This window comes from Camelus bactrianus, chromosome 6 (assembly GCF_048773025.1).
Source record: "Camelus bactrianus isolate YW-2024 breed Bactrian camel chromosome 6, ASM4877302v1, whole genome shotgun sequence".
Taxonomy (NCBI): Eukaryota; Metazoa; Chordata; class Mammalia; order Artiodactyla; family Camelidae; genus Camelus; species Camelus bactrianus.
In genome coordinates, this window is record NC_133544.1 from 58,817,498 (window position 1) to 58,840,553 (window position 23,056).

Consider the following 23,056-nt stretch of genomic DNA (forward strand, 5'->3'; position numbering starts at 1 on the left):
GCCTGGAATGTTCTACCTTCATATATTCACATGCTTTGCTTTCAAACATCATTCAGGCTTATAAATAAATATCATTAATTCCAAATCTTCTGTGAGTACCACATGGAAAATAGCACCCCCTGTTCTCAATCATGCAAGCTTATCCTGCTTTGTTATTTTTCTTAGCAAAAATTGACATATATTTCATTTTATGTCTATCTGACATAATATATATTTCATTGCTTATCACCTTCCCCCCACTTAAAGGATAGTGGGGTTCTCTGTTGTTGTTCACTGTTATGTTCCCAGTACCTAGAATAATGTCTGACACAAAGATATACTCAAATATTACTTTCTAAATAATTAATAAAGGAGTAAGTGTTGAATTAATGATTTCTAAGCCAGTGTCATCAGGTACCCTCTTAAAATCTTCATGTTCTTTTTGCTGTTGTTTCATTCTTGTTAAACATGAAATGTGAAGATAATTTATCACATCTTTTTCACAACATTTTTTAACATTTTTATTGCAAATGCATATAACAAGACAGATATAACACTAAAGGCTTGCCTAGATGACTGTTGACACTGTTTCTATAGGAAAACATACCCCAAATTAAAAATAAGTGACCTTTTTAAAGTCAATAAATTTTTAAAATAAGGTCTGTTTGTAAGTTTGTAAGACTATCGGCATATATCTGATTGCAGAAAATACATACGATGTGTGTTTATAGTCTAATCAGCTAGCGTGTTTGAATTCATAGGAGGTTGCTCATATGAACTGTGATGAAGTAATGATAATAATATTTAGAATTACTGTAACTCTTTACCAACATTAATTACTGCTCACACTGTCATTGCATTGTCATCTCTCCTTTACAGATTTAGAACCTAAGGGATAAGGACGTGACTTGCTTAAGTCACTGAGGAACCTGGTGTTGAGATGAGAATTCACTGATTCCTGGCTTTTAGAATGTGTGCTGCTACCACTAGGCCACACTCTTCTCTCCAGAGAGAAGATGTGTCAGCATGGAAGTGTACTGCAGCAGAGATGTGAAATGGAACCATTGCATGTCTATCTAGTGGGAAGGTCTGGGGAAGAATCTAGCACTGGTAGAGGCAAACCATATGACACCACTGTATGTAGAAATCTCTGCAAAGTGAAGCTGAGAGAGATGAAAACTAATCTACACCATTTAAAAAACACAGCCACCCCCGCACCCTTGAGAAAAGGACATTAAACTTTCTTCGTTTGATTTGACCTTTAATAATACGGATAATTTTCTTATAACTCATTTTCTTACTTCTTGATTGTTTTGCAGTTCCAAAATGAGTATGCAAAGCTGATCAAGTTTACTTATTAAATTTGAAGATTTTGCTGAAATAGAGAAAGCAGTAGTTTAGTAGCATACAGAAGACTTAAGGCTATAGTCTAACTTCACCTATTAAAATTATACACAGGCATGTGATTTTATTAAGCAGTGATTCTTTATATTTTTCCCCCTAGAAAACACCCACACTTCTTTAAAAATAAGTTGGGCAAACACTAACTGTGAATGTGTTTTTGTTTTCTTAATGGAATATCAATGGGAGTTGTACACACAGATCAAGAGCTGTACACATATTATTATCTCCAAATAATTAATATTTGTGTATTATTTCCCTTGGGCTGGCTATACATGAATACAGAGGCGCTGGTACTACTCATCACAAAATACAATGTTAGCTAGTTCCAGGGGTGCCTTTGTGAATACTCTCTGCCAGTGGTTGAAGGGACTAAGGAAGCACCCTGCTGGGTCTCCTTCCGCCCCCCTCAGGGAGTATGTGCTAATTCTATCTTCCATTGGGAAAGCAGCCAAAGGCAGAAGCAGGAAGGACAGCACTATATTCCTAGAGAGAGTAAGGTGCCAACAGGCAGGAATGGAGGAGAAAAATGTGAATTTTATAGAATAACGGTAACGGAAACAGTGATTAGAGCCTCCATCTTTCCATTACAGTCAAAGAGGGAAGTCTCCCTCCTGTGACTGGCAGACAAGGTAAGAGCCTCCAGCTGCAGCCTTATGGTTGCACTGTACACGTGAAGTAAAGCAGAAACAGGAAATCACTTAAAGGATGTAAACCATGGGACGGGAACCACGGTGGACATATTATCTGATAGTCTCTGTGTCAAAATTCTGCAAGATCTCACCAGTTAGCTGGGCTCTTTGCTTGCTTTTGACCTTGGAAGTTTGGCCAATAATTTACTTTCTATTATTAAGGCTGAAAACTAGCTCTTTTTTCTTTAAAAAAAAAAAACGTAATACGAGTTTTTCAAAGGATTATTTATATATACAGGTTCATTAATAGAACAAATTCTACAAGATATTTGGTTCTTATGAAGTGGGAAAAGCAGATGGTAGGTGGGGAAGATGCCTACTTCTAAAGAAACTTTTTAAAAATGAGAGAGTAGGAAATATGTCCAATGGCAAATCATCCTTCATAAAATACTCTTGGAAAATATAACTAATTATGTGTCATATAAAAGTTCAACTGAGCATGACTTCCTTTCTGAACACAAGACCTCTTCATTATAGTACAGGAACAAAATATGACCCTGCGCAGTCATCTTTCCATGTTTTTCTTCATTTAATTCTGAGCTTTAATTCTCCCTCTCCAATTGTAGTTTACAAACTTTATAATTTAACCCCAACCCAAAATCCTGGAACGAAAATATTTGAGAGGCACAGAGTTATTTCAAAGCAGGTAAAAATACTAGCTGTGTAATATTTCCAAGGTAATCAAAGAATGAAGACACTGGTATTTGAAAGTGGAAATTATCCATTATTTTAGGCTTCTCAATGAAAAACTCTGAAAGAGAGAAAGAAAACTTGAAAAACTATCCACAGGAACTAAAATGTATTTTCTTTATTTGACCTTTTCTGCAAGATAATCAGAACACCAAGGTCAGATTCTGCGTCTGCTAATTTGTAGCTTTGTCACTTTTGGAATCTGGAAGAGGCTGCTGCTCTGTGGTCTGGCCTGTTGGGATTCATGATTAGAGAGTATTTCAGTACCATGAAGCTAGGCAAAGACTGCTAGGAGAGATCCTTTCTATGGAAAAGATGGCTCTACCAACCTTCATAATGGTGGCAGCCTGGTTGGTGGATCTCAAAACAGTGGATTCCAGTAATAAACTGTTTTAAACTATATCTTGTGGTCCAAGAAGCAGACAATGCAAAAAGATTTTGACGTCCGAGACCAGAATTGAAATCATGACTCCTCATTATTCAGACTACGGAGAGTTATCTAACCTCAGTGCCTCAAGTTTCCATATCTATGACAATGTGTATAATAGCAGCAGAATATTTAATAAGCATTTTTGAGAGGATCAGATCAGATATCATGGAAAGGTTTTGGCAATGCAGCTTATTTAAATATTATTAAATTCATGTTTACTGTTGACACTCTTACATGAAATTTCAAAATTTTCTTAAGTATAATCATTTACGTTTCAGAAGAACCCTTATTATTTCCTGAATGAGTAGACTGTAAACATAGTATAATGTGATATGATACAATACAAGAATATATAGACAATATAACAAATAATTTTAGACTGAGAAGGGACCTTAAAGAACTAATAGCATAAAACAATCGCAGCACACTTCAGAAAGTTGAGGCCCAGAGATGTGAAGTGTATGATCCAAAATCAAAGTTTTTTTTTTTCTAAGTGTAACTGATAAGTTTCCAAAACTAAAATTTATATCACTTTTTTTCCCCTGAGAATCATTCAGTGATTTGAAAGTTTGCTGTTCTATGGGACTTTATATTAACTCTTTCTACTCATTCTGTTTTCATTAAAGTAATCAACCTCTGTATAATTTGGCTGATATAACAAACTGTTTATGGCCTTAGGAAAGACCTGTGCTTGTGTTAGTGATGTCGGATGATAGGGTCAAAAACACCCAGCAGAGATGCCCACTGGCAGTTAAGATAGTCTCATATTATTAAACACATCTATGAAATTATCTTAGGAAAGTAGAATTAATATTTCCACATGCATTGAAAAGCTAAATTGTTAATAGCTTCCCCGGGGCTTTGATTCTTTCTATGACACCTTCAGTGATTTTTGTCACTGTTTAAACATTGTAAACTGTCACGATTTATCTTCATAAATATGAAACTTAGTGCTTTGAATACCTTGGCTGCTTTAAAATAAAGGATGATTATCTGCTTAACAATTAATAAATGATTGAACCATATAAATCAAGTTCACAAAAATAAAACTGTGGATATTAAATTATACAGACCAAATAATCAAATTATCTGGATAACTGCCAAGGTTCTCCCTCATTTCATTATTTCATTTAGTGCTGGATTCTGCCCTGTTATCACATATTAAGTAGAAGAAGATTATAACACATTCTAGTTTGAAGAAAAGTAAACACATGAATGATATACTTGATTAATAAAAACACAAGTAGAGTGTGGATTTTACAATAAAAGTAAATTATTAGTAGAAAAATTTGCACAGGAATTAAAAGGATTGTGAATATCTTGAATGTGGTACACTTCAAAATGTACACTACAATATTCGTGTTCAAGATTTAGATGAATAACATTTTCATTGGATTATAAATTGGGCTGTAACTGGATTGGAGAGGCAACCTAATGAGCTTGACAGAGAAAAGTATGATTTAAAAGCTCAAGTAGATTCGAAGTTTGGAGTAAAATGAGGGCACCTGAACAGGAGAGAATCCATTAATATATTCAGTGTATTATCAGTAGGTGGCAGATAGATGGGAAAACAAGGATTCATGATCCCCATGACTGTACCAATAATTAATGCTTCAGTCATTAGAGCCACAATTTGATAAAACATTTCTGTTTCAAAGTATTTTATACCCATCCAAAAGGGGAGAATAAACTTTACAACATAAAATTACAGTGTAGATACATAAGTCATCATTTTTATTCCAACCAAAATGGTTAAACTATTTTTTTACTTTCAAGTTTGTTGCTGTGAATTTTTAATGAAACAGGCTCTGTTTAAATTTACCTAACATTTTCAGTACTGGCATTACCCATCATAATATAAGGAATATCATAGAACAAAGAGGAGAGAAAGTTTTATTTTTTTATTTGAACTCTAATAATTCTTAATCAGTGAATAAGATCAGTGAGAAATAGGTGGACCTTTAGAAGAATGTATATTTCAAAGATTAATTAGTTGTTGTGGCTATAGAGACAAACAACATAAAAATATTTACCAAAGCCCTGCAAACAGATGACACAAATTCTTCTAACCCAAATCCTAATATAGTTTCCTTCCTTCTTTCTTTCATTCCTTCCTATTTCCCTTCTTCATCTGTTTCTGTTTCTGCGCCTCCTCCTTCCCATTCTTCTCACACTTCCCTTCACAAATGTGGATGAAGCTGAATAACAAATGATTCTTTCAGTAGAATGTTCACAGTTAATCGGGGACAACAGACATGTAAGTAGCATGGACACAAAGAATAATGATTGCACAGAGGAGACAGTGGTTTTTAACTGAGTGTGAAGGAGGGCCAGGAGAGGCTGCAAAACCAAGTGCTGTGAGTTGGACACTGAAGGATGTTACCAGGTGGACACTTCAGGCAGAAGGAACAATTCGTACAAAGTCTGCTCAGGGAGCAGAATTAACTGCCTGTTCCTTGTATCACATCAGTCTACATGTGCCTTTCAGGACTTTGTATGCTGTCCTTCCACAATTGCCATGTAACCAATGTGGTGCAGTTGGGTTAAACCTTGCTCATTCAAGATAGCATGTACTTTGGGGACCCATTTTTTTCTAGCAGTGGAGCTTATTGGCTTTCTAGACTGCTCTTCGCAGGAAATGAAGCTTGGGAAGAAGTAAACAAAAAAGAGAAATTGATTATTGTCTGTAGCTAAGTGAGAATCAATCTAAGTAATGCCATACACTAAGAGGGAGACTTGGGAGAAAAGTTCACAAAACTCAGGGAGAGTTAATTTATTAGGACTTAGCACTCAAGTAGTCATTGCCCTTCGTTTCTGAGAAAATGTAAAAGAAGGAAGAAAAAATTAAGTACCAGAATCTTAGACTATAACTTTGTACATGCTTTATAATATACTTTGTGAATCTAAAAATAGCTCAAGCCCAACTCAGAGATTTTCCAAAAAATGTTAAAAGCCAAATTGCCTACTCTCCTCCCAATTTCACCCTGCTCTTAATAAACGTTGGTAGTGAGATTTTTAGGTAAGTAATGGTATAATAAGACAACACACAGCTAACACCTGTAACGGCCTGGAACATTGTAAGTGGTAAATAAATATTTATGAATGAATAAGTATATGTTTATCCCCATAAGGGATAGAAAAAGCAGTTTCAGTGCTATCTTATCTCATTTGACATTGATTTTCTGTCAGCTCCTTGGAAGTGAATGGAGAAGGGATTAAGCTAGCAAGCTTCCTGACTGCCTAAAAAATAAGGTTTCTTGTATTTTCTGTTTGGGATAAGATTTTCAACTAGGTGGTATACAGGGGATAATTAAATGATAGGAATTGGGTAATGGAAAACATGAAGGGGTAGAATATATATATAATAAATACATATAAATAAATATAAGCATTACATATAAGTATAAATTTACATATACATATAAATATATATGTATTTACTTATAAAGAGAGAGATTCCAAAAGATTTATTCTGAAGTATATCAAAACCACAAAAGATAGTCTTCTTTTTCTTTTATTATATGTGCAAAAAGATTTTGGTGATCTTAAACTGTTTCTAAAAATTATCTAAAATTTCTTAACTTCTTTTTAAACTATAACTTTAGGGATTATTTTAAATTGCCTTCATGGGCCAAAATTAGACAAATGATAGAAAGAGACAAAAGAAAGGAAGGAAAGAAGGAAGGAAGGAAGGTAGGAAGGAGAGTGAGGGGAGGGAGGGAGGAAGGGAGAAAGAGAAACTTTTCAGACCTATTGATATAGGGCGTTGCAAAAGGAATTCTGGTATTGATTATAGAGGTTGAAATAATATTACGAGGCAAATTAAAAAATCTTCTTAAAAGTTAACAGTTACCTCCAACTCCCAATTTATCCCTTCCCACTCCCTTTCCCCTCTGATAACCATAAGTTTGTTTTTTATGTCTGTGAGTCTGTTTCTGTTTTGTAAATAAGTTCGTTTATCTTTTTTTAAGATTCCACATATAAGTGATATATGGCATTTTTCTTTCTCTTTCTGGCTTACCTCACTTAGAATGACGCAACATTGTAAACTGACTATATTTAAAAAAAAAAAAAAGTTAACAGTAACCTTCCTGTAGAGGATGGATGAAAACCACCACTTTTCTATTATTTTTCCTCAGTGATGGAAGATTGAGCTTAGTGTCTTTGGAGAAAATTTTCACAAAGGAAACAGACCCTTGATTCCTAGCAAATAGATAATTTTATTTGCATTAAGATAATTTTATTACATTTGCTCATTCAGCTTACAATTGATGGGCCTCTACTATATGTTAGTCACTGCCCTGGGCCTTATAGATAAAGTTAATTTTTTTAATTTTTAAAAATAACGTTAAAAACTTGGGATTTTGCTATTTATTCAGCCACCTGTCAGAGGGAAGCCATGTATTAAAGGAGACAATCTAGGACTGGAGTAGAAGATCATTTTGGAGATGCTATGAGATCTTTGAAGAGAAAATGGTATATGGCAAGGGTCGTGGCTAACTACTGAGCCACACTCTCTTTGGGTTGATCAGCCTTGTGTTGATTTTTAAAGTCATAGCAACAATAATACTAACACGGTAGTTTAATCATAGTAATGATAAAACAGAAGTTTCTTAAATGGTAAAAGTTTTCAAAAAGGACAAAGCAACACCACCAATTTAAGGTTGGGGCTAAAATCTGCAGCCACTAATGCAATGTCTGGTATCTTGAAGTTGTTTGTTTAAGGGGCTTTCCTGAAGGTGCCTTTGAATAGGTTTCTATCCAGCAAAAAACTTCATTAAAGGCTGAGATGAATAATCCATATTGATAGCTCTAGGCAACATCTTTTGACTTCTCATTTATGTTTTATACTGAGAAAGAGGAGATGTAAACAATCAATTATTTAAAATTCAAATATTTTGAGATTTCTCTCTCTCTCACACACACACACATGCGCGTGCATGCACACGCACACACACACACACACAAGAAACACAAGACACAGAAAATAAATAGGAAATGACCCAGAATTCTTGTTTTCTGACTAAAGCCTTATTTGAAATATATGGATTTAGGAGACTAAGTTATCACGGTAGAAATCCTGGCTCTCCCATTTATTATGTGATAATTTTCTCTGATCCCCAGTTTCCTCAGTTGTCTAAATGGGGCTAATGATATTTTTGGTGTTGTTTGCATGAATTAAAAGCAGTGTATGTTGAGCACTACACATAGTCCCTGTACCTACTAGGAATTATTATTTAACCAGAGGTCTTATCCAGTAAAACAAAAAGTATCCATCTAACCAATAATATTTTCTCAGAGAAATAGGATAGATCCAGCAGAGTTAAAAGATAATTTTTCCTATGTTCCTATACAGACATAAATTTATCAGCTAAAATCTATGCTGTAATAAGTTAACAGTGTCTGGGCATAAAAATAATATGTGAAACCTCTTCATTTATTTGATTTCAAAGTTCACTTGTGTTGTTTTAAATTCATACTAATCTACAGCTGTATTAATCACTTGGGCTTTAAAACAGCTTTGTAGAAAAGAATTTTACAGAAGATTTGCATTTCACCCTTTAGATCCTTTTGTTAATTTCAATTCATTTCAGAAAATGTCTAAAGTCTTTAATGAAGTACTATCTTCATTTATTAGTGCACTATAATTTGGTGAACTTCAACAGCTTAAAGTACAAGGATGACATAATCAATTATAATTGTTCTAGAAATGTTTTTGTCTTAAGTTTTTTTAAAGCTCCAAGGTAATAATAGCACTTTTCATCAGCAAAATACCTTATAAAGGTGAACTAATAGGAAAGAAGTGTTCTCTGGTGGTTCAACAAGAAATTGAGAGTTCAGAGAAGTGAGTTCTATGTCTGTCCCCTCTATTGACTTCAGTGATTTTAGATAAGTCACTTAACACAGGCTGTGCTTTCCCTATGTAATGTTTCCTGCTTTAAAAGAGGCAAAGAAGTACTTCTTGACTACTTCTGCTGTGTAGAGTAATTAGGTAACTACCCCCCAATTATGTCACCTTACTTCTTGTCCTTTTTAAAATTCTCCAGCTTTGATATCTTTCAGTATTTTACTTATGGGGGATGGAGCAGGAAATGCTGGATATTACCCTGAAATAAAGATTCCAATTTGGAGATGGAAGCACATGAGTTCAAATTCCGATTCCCCCTTTAGTTAGGTGCATGGCCTTGGGCATGAACTTCATTATTCTGAATTGCTTCCTTGCAATTAAAGTATAGTTAGTGATATCTGCTTCTCATGGTTGTCCTAAGGAGTCAGTTAAATTATATTTGATATACAGTGTATCTTCTTGCCTAACTAGGCTTCCAGTTGGCTTCCCCAGTTGGTATAGTCTTTATAAAAATCCAGTCTTTACAATGAACCACCAGCACTTGAAATTTCACCCACCTCTTCTCCAAAAAAAATAAAAAACAAACAAACAAATCAAAACCCCAAAACAGACACACACACGCGCGCACACACACACACAAGGCTTCTCCTTGTATTTGTGATCTAATTTCTTGATAATTTCTCTCTCTCTCACTAGTTCCTTTTTAGTCACACTGGCAACCTTGCATTCTCTAATACTACAGAATTGCTTCTGCCTCAGGGTGTTTAAACTTGTTCTTCCTTTTCCCTGCAAACTTCTTCCTCCAGATATTAGGATGGTTTACCCTCTCACTTCCTTCAGGTTTTTGCTTAAATGTTAAGATCTGAGAGAGTCCTTCTGTGACCATGCTATTTAAAGTTGCATATGTTCCTCACTTAACCCTTCCAGTATTCTATTTACCTATTTCCTTTTTCTCTCCTTTAATGAATTATCTATTATTGCGTATCATATCAACTTACCACAAAGCATAATGGCTTAAAACAGCAAACGCTTATTTTGTCACACTTTCTGTGGGTTAGGATTCCTGGCATAGCTTACTAGGTGCCTATGTTTCAAAGTCTGTCATGAGATTTTAGTCATGCTTACAGCTGTGGTTGTGGCCTTACCCAAAGGTTTGCTCAAGGCAGAAGACACTTCCAAGTTCACTCATATGGTTGTAGCAGGATTCAGTTCATTGCTTGAAGGCCTCAGCTCTTGCTGGTTTTTGGCCACAGGCCTCCCTCAGTTCCTTCCCACATACACCTTTCTCATAAAGCACCTCACAGCATGGCAGCCAGCTTTGCTCAAGGAGAGCTAGCAAAAAGCGTGAAAGAGAATTCTGAGATGGAAGCCATAGTATGTTTGTTACCTAATCTCCAAAGTGACACTTTTGCCATATTCCATTAAAAGTAAGTCAGTAGATCCAGCCAGTATTCAGGAGAAGGGTTTTACACAAAGAGGTGAACACAGGAAGTAAGGAGCATTGTGGGCCATCTAAAAGGCTGCCTGCCACACCATGCAAGTAGGCAATTTTGTCTGTTTTGTTCGCTGTTATATTCCAGGAGTTTGTAAAGATCCTTAGAAAATAGTATGCTTTCCAAATATATTTGTTGAGTTAGTAAATCTAATCTGGAATCTGTACATAGTGTTTTATAAGTGATTGCTACTATTACCAGTTCTTGAATATGCTTTTTAAATATTCATTCCTATTACTCCTTATTAGGTTATATTTGAATTCCTTTGATATCACCAAATTAGACAGTAAGAGCAAGTACCCTAGGGTGCTTCCTATAAAACTTTCATGTTTTCATCTCCTCTGGTAATGACACCTGCAAATAATAGGAAGATCAGAATGACTATGTGAAAGACTATGAGACCTGTAGAAAAGACAACTAAAGACTGATGGTATCCATTAAATTCCACGGTGCAGCAGTTGGAAAATTATGTTTATAGAAAAAAAAAGTTTTTGGAAATTATTGGTTCTTTCCTGCTATACAGTTCTGTGTTTCTAATATTATTTTTATTCCTGAAGAAGTCAAAATTGCTATTACAGAATAAGTATTCCTTCTAAAGGCTCTTCTCCTTCATGAGAACAAGGTCTTGCCCTTATAAATGACATAGTTTACTGGGGATTTTGTGCCTTTTAATACCATTGAGCTGAGGCCTGGGAAAATCGTAAGAATTAGGAGCTAGCAGTAGAAGAACATCCGTAGCAGAAAGAACATCTTGTTCCCATTTGAAGCTACGTGAGATTCAACTGAAGAAAAGTGCACAGTTTGGTGAGTTCAACAACATCTGTTTCTCCTGTTTTCAACCGTTCTTGTGAGTAAATGAAAAAGTGACAGGTGCTGACAAAGAGGAGGAATGCCAGTAAAGCTCTGACTAGGAAGGGGATGCTGTCCTGTCCTTAATGGCAGCTGTGCAATGACAGAAAGCCTGGCTGCTTGCAAGGCTGGCTTAGGAGAAGGTGGGAGAAGCCCGTAGATGTCAAGCACCCGTCCTGTGAGAGAGAGCAGCGTGTGAGCCAAGAAAGCGGGCCCTGGGGGGAGCTGGGAAGTCAGACCTCAGTGGACTGGGTGATCTGTTTCTGTGGGAACAGGAAAAGTCACCTTTGCACTTTCACTTTGGCTCACCTTTGTCCTTTGTAGTATTCCTTCAGGTTAATCTGCTAGCTGCTTGTTTATGTTATTCCTGAAAATGAGGTAGTCGTATGTTCAGGAACTGACACGCCTACCTTTCAGTTACACTACAACTGAGGCTACTGAAAGACCTTGTTATCAGTACAGCAGGGGAAGGGTTTGGTTTTTGTTTGGTTGGTTGTTTTTATTTTGCCTCTAAGGACCATTGGCCCCAAGGTATGGGCACCAGATTTTATGCCCTAAGCAGACGGGTATAATAGCTGGATGTTCCTGGTTACACAATACTTTTCTGGGATCACTGAGGAAGCTGAATCAATTGTACAAACACCCCTACTCCAGCGCTGGCCTGGATGAAGTTTTAACTCGAAAGCAATGAGTACTCTCACTGTCTGTAACCCAGATGGGGAGAGTTGGTAGGGTTGAAGCCCCCTTCACTTCCTTTGTGAACCCTCTACTGCAAGGAGGCAGGGGGTGTTTTTTTTTTAGTACCCCTTCCTGTAGAAAAACAAAAGCCTTGAGGAGAATAAGTAACTTTTCTTAGAATGATACAGCTTATTAACACCTGAACTGTAATTTTAAACAAGCAATCAGGAAGCGCTAGAGAAAAAAATATTTAAATGATCATATTAAGAATAAAAATAAACTACTCTTTATCAGCCATGAGATTATAAAGATGACAGTTTTTTCTTTGATATTACCTAGAAGTTTAACTGATGAGTATCTAAAAAGAATGCACTTAGTTTCTCAGCAAACAATTGAAATATTAGATCATTTTAATTGTATTAGAATCACTCCTGTGTAAGCTGCAATAGCATTTGTGCAGCAAATTCGTGAAAGTGTAAGTGCAGGGGAGTTGAAGGCTTTAATTAGAATTGAAAAACAGGCACACTGATGTACCATTCCTTTCAGAATGGATCCCAGCTACATTTAATTTAGAATTAGAAGATCTGCAAAAGAATGAGACAAATATGGTTAGGCTAGAGGTAGCAAAAAAGTGTAAAAACAGTCAGCAAAAATATGCTAAATAAAAGCTGTTATTTACATTAGCACTTAACAGAGTAAACAAGAAAAAAAGATTGTTTTACTAATAAAGACAAAGGTAACAATGCAGTTGTAACAATTCAGGTTCTTAAAACTATATTTCAATCATTTAAGAGGCATTAATGAAAACTGCTGTTAAACCAATTATAAATAACTGTGAAAGCAAAGAGGTAGTGTATTCTAATGGGTAGAGCATTGGGCTAGAAATGCCTGGCCTTGATAATTAAATTCAGCTGGAACTCTGATCCTTCCCGAAACTCAGGGAAAGGCACTTTCTCAGTGCTGCCGTCTTCTAATCTGCAAAACGGAACCCATGAAAATCTTGGCTGTATTTAACTCCTAAATATACTATGTGATGTATTGGTTCAATTTCAGGTATGTAGAAACCTGCAAAGATAAATTATCTAAATACTTTGTACTGATTTATTTAATCCTGCTACTCTTTCTTCAGAATAAGACCAGGGAAGCTTCAGTATATCAAAGAGATCAAAGTCGAGTTGCTGTTGTGAAATTGATGAATGTGCCGACCACCACCTTCTCACACTCTAAACCCTCATAGGTTCTCCTCTGACTGCTACTAGGGGCAGTCCAATAATCCTATAGGTCTGCTGATCACAGTTGAGAAATACTCATCTTCATGATGCTAGCAGCTAGATATTTGAGATGATTCAAGTAGAGGACTGTTTTTTCTCCACTTTTCATTCATCTTCTCATGTATACAGTTTTAATGGAATGATAGTTTTAAAGTACATGAAACTATAAAAGGCATTGTAGAGATTCAAGTTTCTGTATCTCCACTTTTTTTCTTCTCAATCAAAAGGTGAGCACAAAACAAAATTACTGAATCTTGAATTCAATGTATTTCAATTTGTTAGGTAAGACCCAATAATAAACATCTCCAGGCATCTCTATTCTTAAAGAACTCAATTCAAAGGAAGACTGAGGGACAGCAAAAAGCTCTCCACACTAATAGTTGAAAGGCTTAGGTTCCCGGTCCCTGGCTCTAGTTCCTTCATTTATTGTCTTTGTAGTTTTGAAGACGTTATATAATCTTCCTCCTGTGTAAAATGGGAATCATATCCAAAATACGGGCTTAATAGAGATAGTGTTACAGTGATTACTGACACTGAGGCCCTCTTTGATTATTTTAGTGAATGCACAGTATTTTGATCAAATCCCTTATTGGTGGGAAAAAGAAAAGGAGAGGAAAAAATACATTATTCTCTAGATAAAACACAAATTTCTTCTGTATAGCACAGGGAACTATATTCAATATCTTAATAACCTTTAATGAAAAAGAATATGAAAATGAATATATGTATGTATACACATGAATGGAACATTGTGCTATACACCAGAAATTGACACATTGTAACTGATTATACTTCAACAACAAAAAAATAACGTTATTCTCTCCCAATAGATTTCTAATATGGCAATTCCCCATGCCTCTCTGAGCTAAGACGTATTCTTGCATTCATTATTGTTGACTGAAAGAAATATGACCATCAAATGAGGCAAAAAACAAGAATGGTTGTATATGAGAACAATAGTGTGCTTGGAATCCCTGTAATCTCTGACAGGAAGATATTTTAAGTTGTAAGATTTCATTCTGTATTCAAATTTTAATGTTATTTTTTCACCAGTTCCTTTATACCATCTTCTGCCCCTCCACTGACTCACAACCCTTCAAGTCACCCCCTCTTCTTCCTGCCACCTTCACTTTCTTTAGTGAACTTTCCAGCTCATGTATCAAAGTTTTAATTGGTTTCTGGATTTCCTGCAAATCTACAGTTGACTTTTTCTTAACTTTGCCCACATAGTTATAGGATAAGTTATGGCCATATAATTATATTAAAATGTGGATAATGTTTAAATCAGTTAACAGAATTAATGCATATCCCATTAGATAAGGAGCTATTAGATGAGTAGCAGCAAAGTGGGTGTTGGCATTTTTACAGTCTCTACTTAAAGCCTGGAAAATTAAAATCATCAAAAGAGAGAGCAGTTTGGCTGTCAATACTACATTATTACTCATGTCCTGACCAACTCTTCTTTGTATAACATTCACTTTGTTATAATTATGACTAAAGAAAAGACATTGCATTAGCACTCTTTTTATCCGATCTTATTAAGAGTATTTTGAACTAAATGCCTTAAAATTGTTTGAATGTAAAAATAAGAGTTATTTTGATTATGTAGATGACATCTCTGTCATTTGAAAAGTATGAAAACAAAATTTCCTAAACTTTAAACTTAAATATGCTCTTTTCTTCAGTCACAATGAAAATGCAACACATTGTTGTATTATTTTTAATACACATAAAAATTTTTTACCATGTTTTCTTCAAAAACACTTCACAGTCTAATATATTGGCTAGTTTACTTATAAATAACTCAGCTGAGGATAAAAGCTCTCAGATGCAAGTTTAAGAAGTACATTTAAGATCATAAGTGATTATATTTACATGTTGGAATAACTTGTTTTTAACAGTGACATACTAGGGTTAAAGCTGGCTGTAAATAGCACTGCAGAAGACTTGAACTAGTTACTTAAACCTCTGCCCTATGCATTAATTCCTGATTTCCATTATTTAAAAATCCTATCACTATGAGGGAACTATAATTGGTGTCAAATACTTTAAGAAACATAACAGAGTGCACCCCAGCTTGAGAAACAAATGTCATTTGTGTCTACTGGTTTCTATAATTATCTTATATAATGTTATTATCAACATAAATACTAAGATTAAATGTAGATAAACTATATCAGAATTCAGTGTAAGCAGTGGCCAAAGATGGGGTTGCTCTGTTTGATCCAAAATCTTATTATGATCAAACCATGAAAAGATTATTGAATTTTTTTATCTCCGTTTTCTGTAAGTAAAGTTCCCTTGACCCAGAGTTGTTGTCACATCTTTTCCTACCCTAATGATACTACATTTTCATATCATTCTTCTTGGTCTTCACATCTAATGGATAATTATAACCAGTTCAGTTAAACATGGTCTTCTAACTTGAGCTTTCTCAAATGAATGAGAAAGACATTGGCCACCTACTGTACGTATTACCGAGGAACACCATCTGGTAAATGATAGTCCCTTTTCTCATTGCATAGTTCCAGTCAACTCATGTGAAAAATAAAAAGCAGATACATTCCACTAGTCACCTTGGACTAGAATTTTTGGAGGACAGAGCAGTCTTAACGATTGCGCTGTTCAGTGCAGCACCTAGCACTTCCTGGGTGCTTAATAAATATTGAACAACCAGCAATCAAGCCCTCCAGGCAATGGCTGTGGTTGTTAGTTGACACATATGCAGACTGTGCACAGTAGGAATTGCCAATCAAACAGCCAAATCTGAACATGCAGAAAATAGCAGTGACAGTAATGGCAGCATCACCTTCAAATACAAAGGACAATCTATATGTATATATTGCGTTACATAGGGATTTAAAAGTATTCATAGTGTCCTTTGCATTCCATTGTGTATTTACATAGCTCACTGCATGTGAAATTAGCCAGATGCATACCCTTCTTTTCAGCGAATATGCTTAAGAAAAGGTCAACAATCTCAAATTATTTTTTACATAAATAATTCCTTTGCCTGAACTAAATCCAAAATTATCCCGGGTACAAGTTATCTAATCCTTTTGTGCCATCAAAAGTGGAGTTTTCTTCAACTCTACATTCTTACAGTTACTCACGCATGAACTCCACAGGCCTGATTGTCCACTGTGTGAAATATGTCTCTTCACTTAATGACCCACTTAAGAATTACACATAAACTTTACTTCTAGCACAAGCCAATCACTTTGAGACTTAAACCTTTGTAAATAAAAGCTATCATTATGATTTCAGACAATTAAGATACTATCTAGTAAATTGTATTATTGCCTTTTTTGCAACATCATCTTCCTCAAAGAGTTAATGAATCTCAACATCCTTAGGTTTAGCTTTTCCTAAGGGATCTGACCCAGTTTCTAAAAATAAAAATTAAACCCTATGTAAAAAAGCAGGATGAATGAGGGTACGTCTGTACCAAGGTGATGGGAAAAGCCGTGGCATGCCTAACGTTTCTGTTCTCACCTACATTTTACTGTGATCATTGTTCTGGTGTCAACCATTTAGTGAATACTGCTTCAGCTGCTTAGAATTATACATTTAACGTCAGCTTTATGCTCTAAGGAATGTTTAACGTGAGCTATCATTCACTTTTGCATAGAAATTACCTCTGCAGTGTGAAAACTGGCTTCAGGTGAATTCTACTTAAAAAAAAAAAAAAAAAAAAAGTGAGAACAGAAAGAACCTGAAAGCAAACAGCACAGTCATAAAAGAATCTCCACCAGCAGCAGGAGGGTCCAGTATATTCAGAAAGTTGTCTTGTATCCAGATAAGTGGAGTCTGTTTTCTGTACAAAAAAAAATTACATTTGAACCAGGAAAAGTGAGTCCTGGCATCTCTAAGGTGTGCACAGAAGTTTTTTTCTACCTTAGAGTCTCAGGAACACTCTGAACTTGATTCATCCTTTGACGTTTAAGAAGGCACTGAAAACACTCAGCACAGTGAAGAGCTTGTCTTTTATTTGCTCTTTAATGCATCTTCATACACTCTTAATCCTCCTGACCAGCAGGTAATGTTGTGTCACCTCACCCAAACACAGCCTTTGGCTGACTCAGTTCATTTATTCAATATTTACTGAGTGTTTGTGACGTGCCAGGGATGGTAACAATTGCAAAATATAAATGAGGAAGATATGACCCTGCTGCTGTTAGGAAAGGTACATTCCAGAAGAGAAGACAAACATATATAGATCATTACAATGCAACATGGCAAAGGAAGAAACAGCAGTTATCAGTAACCTCTCATACCTTCTCCACTAGTCCCCTCAGAAATAGTTTCTTCTCCTTGTAGGGCCGCACAGATTTCCCTCTCAAGGGGATGGTGGTGTGGAGTTATTCTTCACTCTTAAAAAGATAAAAATATTACCTAGGATATCTCTGAAGGATCTGATATTAATCTGTTTGTCCTCAATAGGAAGTGGATTTCTACCAGTTTCCCTAATGTTAGTGGTAGAGGTCACTTTAAGCGTGGCACAGAGTATACAAAGATGAGTAGAATTAGGCCTGGAATTCCAACATTAACTAAGTGCAGTATAGAGGGATGCATTGGGTGCAATGAGAACATCAAAGAAGGACAATTAGCCCATCTAGGGAGGCATCGGAGAAGGAAGATATCTTAGATATGATACCTGACTTGACTCTTATAGGAGGAGTAAGATACAGGCAAACTAAGATGGGAGGGGAAACCAGGCAGAGGAAATGGATGAAGTCCTACACGGAAGCATCAAACAGCACTGTGTGTACTAGGCTGTTCAAAAAATCAATTATCGTAGAACATGAGAAAGAGGGCAGAAGAGAGAGGTGAACCTGAGGAGGTGAACAGACATCAGATGCTTGGGAGATACCACATGCATTTGGGAAGAGCTTAATGTTAAATTGTAGCCAGTGGACAGACATTTCACCAATAAAGCTGATCTCTTGCAAGTTTAGTCAAGTGCTGATATCTTGAAAGTGCAGCCAAGCCTGCAGATGAAATAAGCAGCTGGGTCAGAGGTCAGATTCAGGTCTGTCATCTTCTAGAGCCTGCCTTCTTGACCACTACTCTATAAATGACCCTACTAGGGTTGGGGGCTATTTTCATATCTTCTGTTAACTTAGCTTTTCTTTTCATTCCTCTTGTTATCCATCTGTAATAGGGTAGGAGGAGCAGGGTTGGGGAGGAAAAAAATCATGCTAAACCAGGAGTATGTTTGAGATTTTACAAAGATGGCAGATATGAAATTGTTGGAAAGAAGCATGCCACACAAGTATTTATGTGATATCAGAAGCCAGTGATTTTATTTTCCTGCTAAAGCAACAGAGTATTATGAAATTAAAGTCATAATTGGGCCCAGAATGCTAATAGGTGCAGCTGTATAACCCAATCAGTAAACAAAGAAGACTACAAACAGAGGGAAAGGAAATAGAATGTAAGAATGCATGGCAACTGATTATGCAGCCTAGATAATTTGAAGGAGAAGAAGGATGGATATAATGTTAGCATAAAATATATAAAATAATGTCTCTCAGATGGAGGGAAATTATTTTTATTCTCTGGCAATGATATACTCAGAAATATTGGATTTAAATTGATAGCGAACACTAGTTTACATAATAGAAAACACTATAACGGAAAGGCCAACTGCAGAATGCAAGAACTTTGATACATGTGGAAAGAAGAAAGCACTTAAAGTTTTCAATTTGTAGTTTTTCACACTAATTGGATCTGTTTTACACATACTACAATCCATTATTCAACAAGGACTAGATGACTTAACAGAGGCCCTTTTTGCTCTAAGTTTCAATGATGCTCTGATATATCAAGTGTCACTAAAATACTGTCCAAGAAAATGGTTTACTGCACTCTTTGAAAGAGCAATATCATGTCAATAATAGCTGACAATTGAAGTAAACCATGATTACTCTCAAACACAAAGACAACCTTCCCCTCCCTTTTCCTTCTTCTCCAAGTGAAACATGGGAGACCAAGAAAAGGTGTTGAAGCTAAAACAGGAATTAGCAAATCTGCAGGAGCTACGCATGTTCTTTGAGCTTACATTGGTTAATATCTCTTCTGTCCGGGAACTGGTCAGATTATAAATCTGAAAAGATTAAAGTGTCTATTTAAGGAATATAGATAGAGTTTTAAAGCATCTGGTTTGAACACAAAACATGTCTTATTAAGTTGGGGTTTGTCAAAAAGGAACATCCTCCTGAAACCAACTTGCTATGGATTCATTTGAAAATGTAATGACAAATACTCAGTTGAAGACCAGTGTTCCAATCTGTGCATACATATTCATCAATTTCTTTTGGAAAATATTGCAGGTGGCACTAATGAGAAACTTGTATTTTATCACTGATTTTTGTCATTTCTAAGATGCAACATGCTATATACAGAGCCTAGGTCAGCTGGACTATAAATCGTTATTGAATGTCCACTATTTAAAGGCATTGTTAGGGACAGGAGAGCATATTACAAAGTATAAGATATTATCTGTATCAAGAAACTTACAAAAATTGGGGAGAAATAGTTCAAAATATTTAAAGATTGTAATGCAAAGTAGTACAAATGACTGCTATAGTAAATGTCAACAAAAGGATGAAGACACTTATTTGTTACAGTACAATTCATCGTCTACTTGAAATGACAGTGATTTGATTCTGTACATGTAAATCTTAACTAGACCTCAAGTTTGCCTAAGCATGCTCACTTTCCACAGTTTCCAAAACAGACATTTTGCATTCCTCTCCTCAAACCATCTGCATACCTCTCCAACTCAACCACATACTTCAGTAACAAAATAGAAGCCCTTGTAACGTAGACTGCCTCACTCTCCTGCTTGTAACTATATAATAGCTTCTAGTGCTTTAAAACAGAATCCAAACTTCTACCATGACCGACAAAGTTGCAGATGGTCTGTTACCTGCCTGCCTATCTTCTCTTTTTCTTACCCCTTTCCCTTTAGCACTCTTGGCTCCAGCCTCATTGACCTGTTTTGCTTCCTCAAATGGGTCTTCCTCATTGCTGTCTTACACCTCTGCACCTGCAGTTTTGCCTGCCCAGACCATCCTTCCCTGTGATTTTGTTGTGGTCAGCCTTTTCTCATCATTCAGCTCTCAGCTCAAATGTCACCTCTCAAGAAAATCCTTCCCTTAGATTCCTTAAAAGACTAAAAACAGAGTTACCATACGATCCAGCAATCCCACTCCTGGGCATATATCCAGAGAAAACTCTAATTCAAAAATATGTGTGCACCCCAAAGTTCATAGCAGCACTGTTTACAACAGTCAAGATATGAAAGCAACCTAAATATCCATTGATAGATGACTGGATAAAGAAGTTGTAGTGTGTGTATGTATGTGTGTGTGTGTGTGTGTCTGTGTGTGTGTGTGTGTGTGTGTGTATGGAATACTATTCAGCCATAAAAGGGATGAAATGATGCCACTTGCAGCAACATGGATGGACCTAGAGATTGTCATACTAAGTGAACTAAAACAGAGAAAGACAAATATATGATATCACTTGTATGTAGAATCTAAAAAAAAATGATACAAATGAACTTATTTACAAAACAGAAACAGACTCCCAGACATAGAAAAAAAACTTATGGTTACCAAAGGGGAAAGGGGTGATGGAAAAATTAGGAGTTCGGAATTAACAGATACAAACTACTATCTATATATAAAATAGATAAACAACAAGGCCCTAATAGCACAGGGAACTATATTCAGTATCTTGTAATAACCTATAATGAAAAAGAATATATATATATATAACTGAATCACTAAGCTATGCACCAGAAACTAACACAATATTATAAATCAACTATACTTCAATTTAAAAAAAAAGCCTTCCCTTCATTATGCTGCACACCAGAAATTGATGCATTGTGACTGACTATACCTTAATTTAAAAAATAAAAAAAATTAAAAAAAGAAAAACCTTCCCTTAATATCTTATCTGAAGAATCTGCCACCATACCTCTTCCCCTAAACCAAGCATTTTCTACCACATAAGCTTAACTTAAAAAAAAAATCAGTTCCAAACTAAGGTTTTATTGGAACAATTTTGATATATTCACTTCACATTAAAACATAGGAATAAATACATTAGAAGTTATTCTCTCACCATATAATGAGACCATTATTTCAAGATTTATAGATGTTATGTTTCTCTTTAGTCCTCAGTATCTTGTCAGTCTTTTCTCAAAAATGTTTGTATCAATCATTTATGCCTTACTGTTTTTTAAAGTAAAATTATGTGTATTTAAGGTAGACATGATGTGTTGATATACATAGTGAAGTGATTACTACAGTCAAGCTAATTAACATATCCATCTCTTCCCATAGTTATCGGTGTGTGTGAGATGAGAGTACTTGAGATCTACTCTCTTAGTAAGTTTCCAGAGCACAATGCAGTATTATTAACTATAATCACCATGCTGTACCTTAGGTCTCGAGAACATATTCTTCCTACATAATTGCAGCTTTGTCCCCTTTGACTGGCATTTCTCCACTTCCTTCACCTCTCCACCCCTCGTTACCACTGTACTACTTGCTGCTTCTATGAAATTGACTTTTTTAGACTCTCTATATAAGTGAGATCATGTGGTATTTTTCTTTCTGTGTCTGGCTTCTATCTTGATTTCTTCTAAGCGCTATGGCTCTCTGAGAGTTTCTTATTTAGTTACTTACTTTAGTTTTGCCTGGTTTGTCCTGTGGAATGGAAGTTCCAGTGGGAAAGGGATTTATTTGACATTCTCAATACCTCACCCTATACCTGCCATGTAGTCAAAAATGTACCCACTGATTGAATGAATCAATGCATAACTAAAAGAATGGCAAAGTTTAAAGAAAGACGTGCGAAAGAGAGAAATAGAAAGTATGTTGTTTGTAGGTTAATCCTTACACAGGAATTAGAGTGGTATAGGCTTCCAACTCAGATATTCAGGTGGGGAGAAAATATTCCACCTTTGTTGTCAGTCATGTGTGTGGTTATTCTAAAGCATTAGATAAATCCACTTTATCTGTGGTTTGAGTTGATAGAGAATTAGGATTAAAGAATTAGAAGGATATTTATAAAATGACACTGACTTTAATTTACATAACATCCACCCACTAACTTTACATTCATGTATTTTTGGTACCATTGTCTGCTGTCCAGCTGAGTTGGACAGATCATCAGCTAATAAGAAACTTGTAAGTGTGATGCAGCACAGTTGCATATTCATAAGTATGCTGAGGAATGCAAACACCGTTGAGCAATAGTCACTATATTATCCAGTAACCAATGGTTTACTCTCCTCTAATACTCTAAAAAATAAGGAGATTCTAATTTATCCAAGATAGGCTACCAAAAAGCTAAAAAAGGATATTTACTGTTATAGTATATGCTAGGACTTAATGCTGTTTTAATAGGAGTAAAGGTTACATTCAATGAAATAGATGTTCCTTTTAAAGTTCTTAATTTTATATTTAACATTTCTGTCATGTGAACTTAGGGGAGGAAAAAAGAAATCTAAAAGGGCCAAATATGAGCAAGAATGCAAGATTATTAAAATAATTCCCTACACATTTTTCTTTACACACATTTAATTTAACATGAATCTCATCAATAGCTTCAAAAAGTGAGTACCTCTTAAGAGACTTCTAGTTTCTTATAGAACCACTCTCTGAGTTCTTCTAGCCTCTTTAAAATTATGGTGGCTTAGGGAA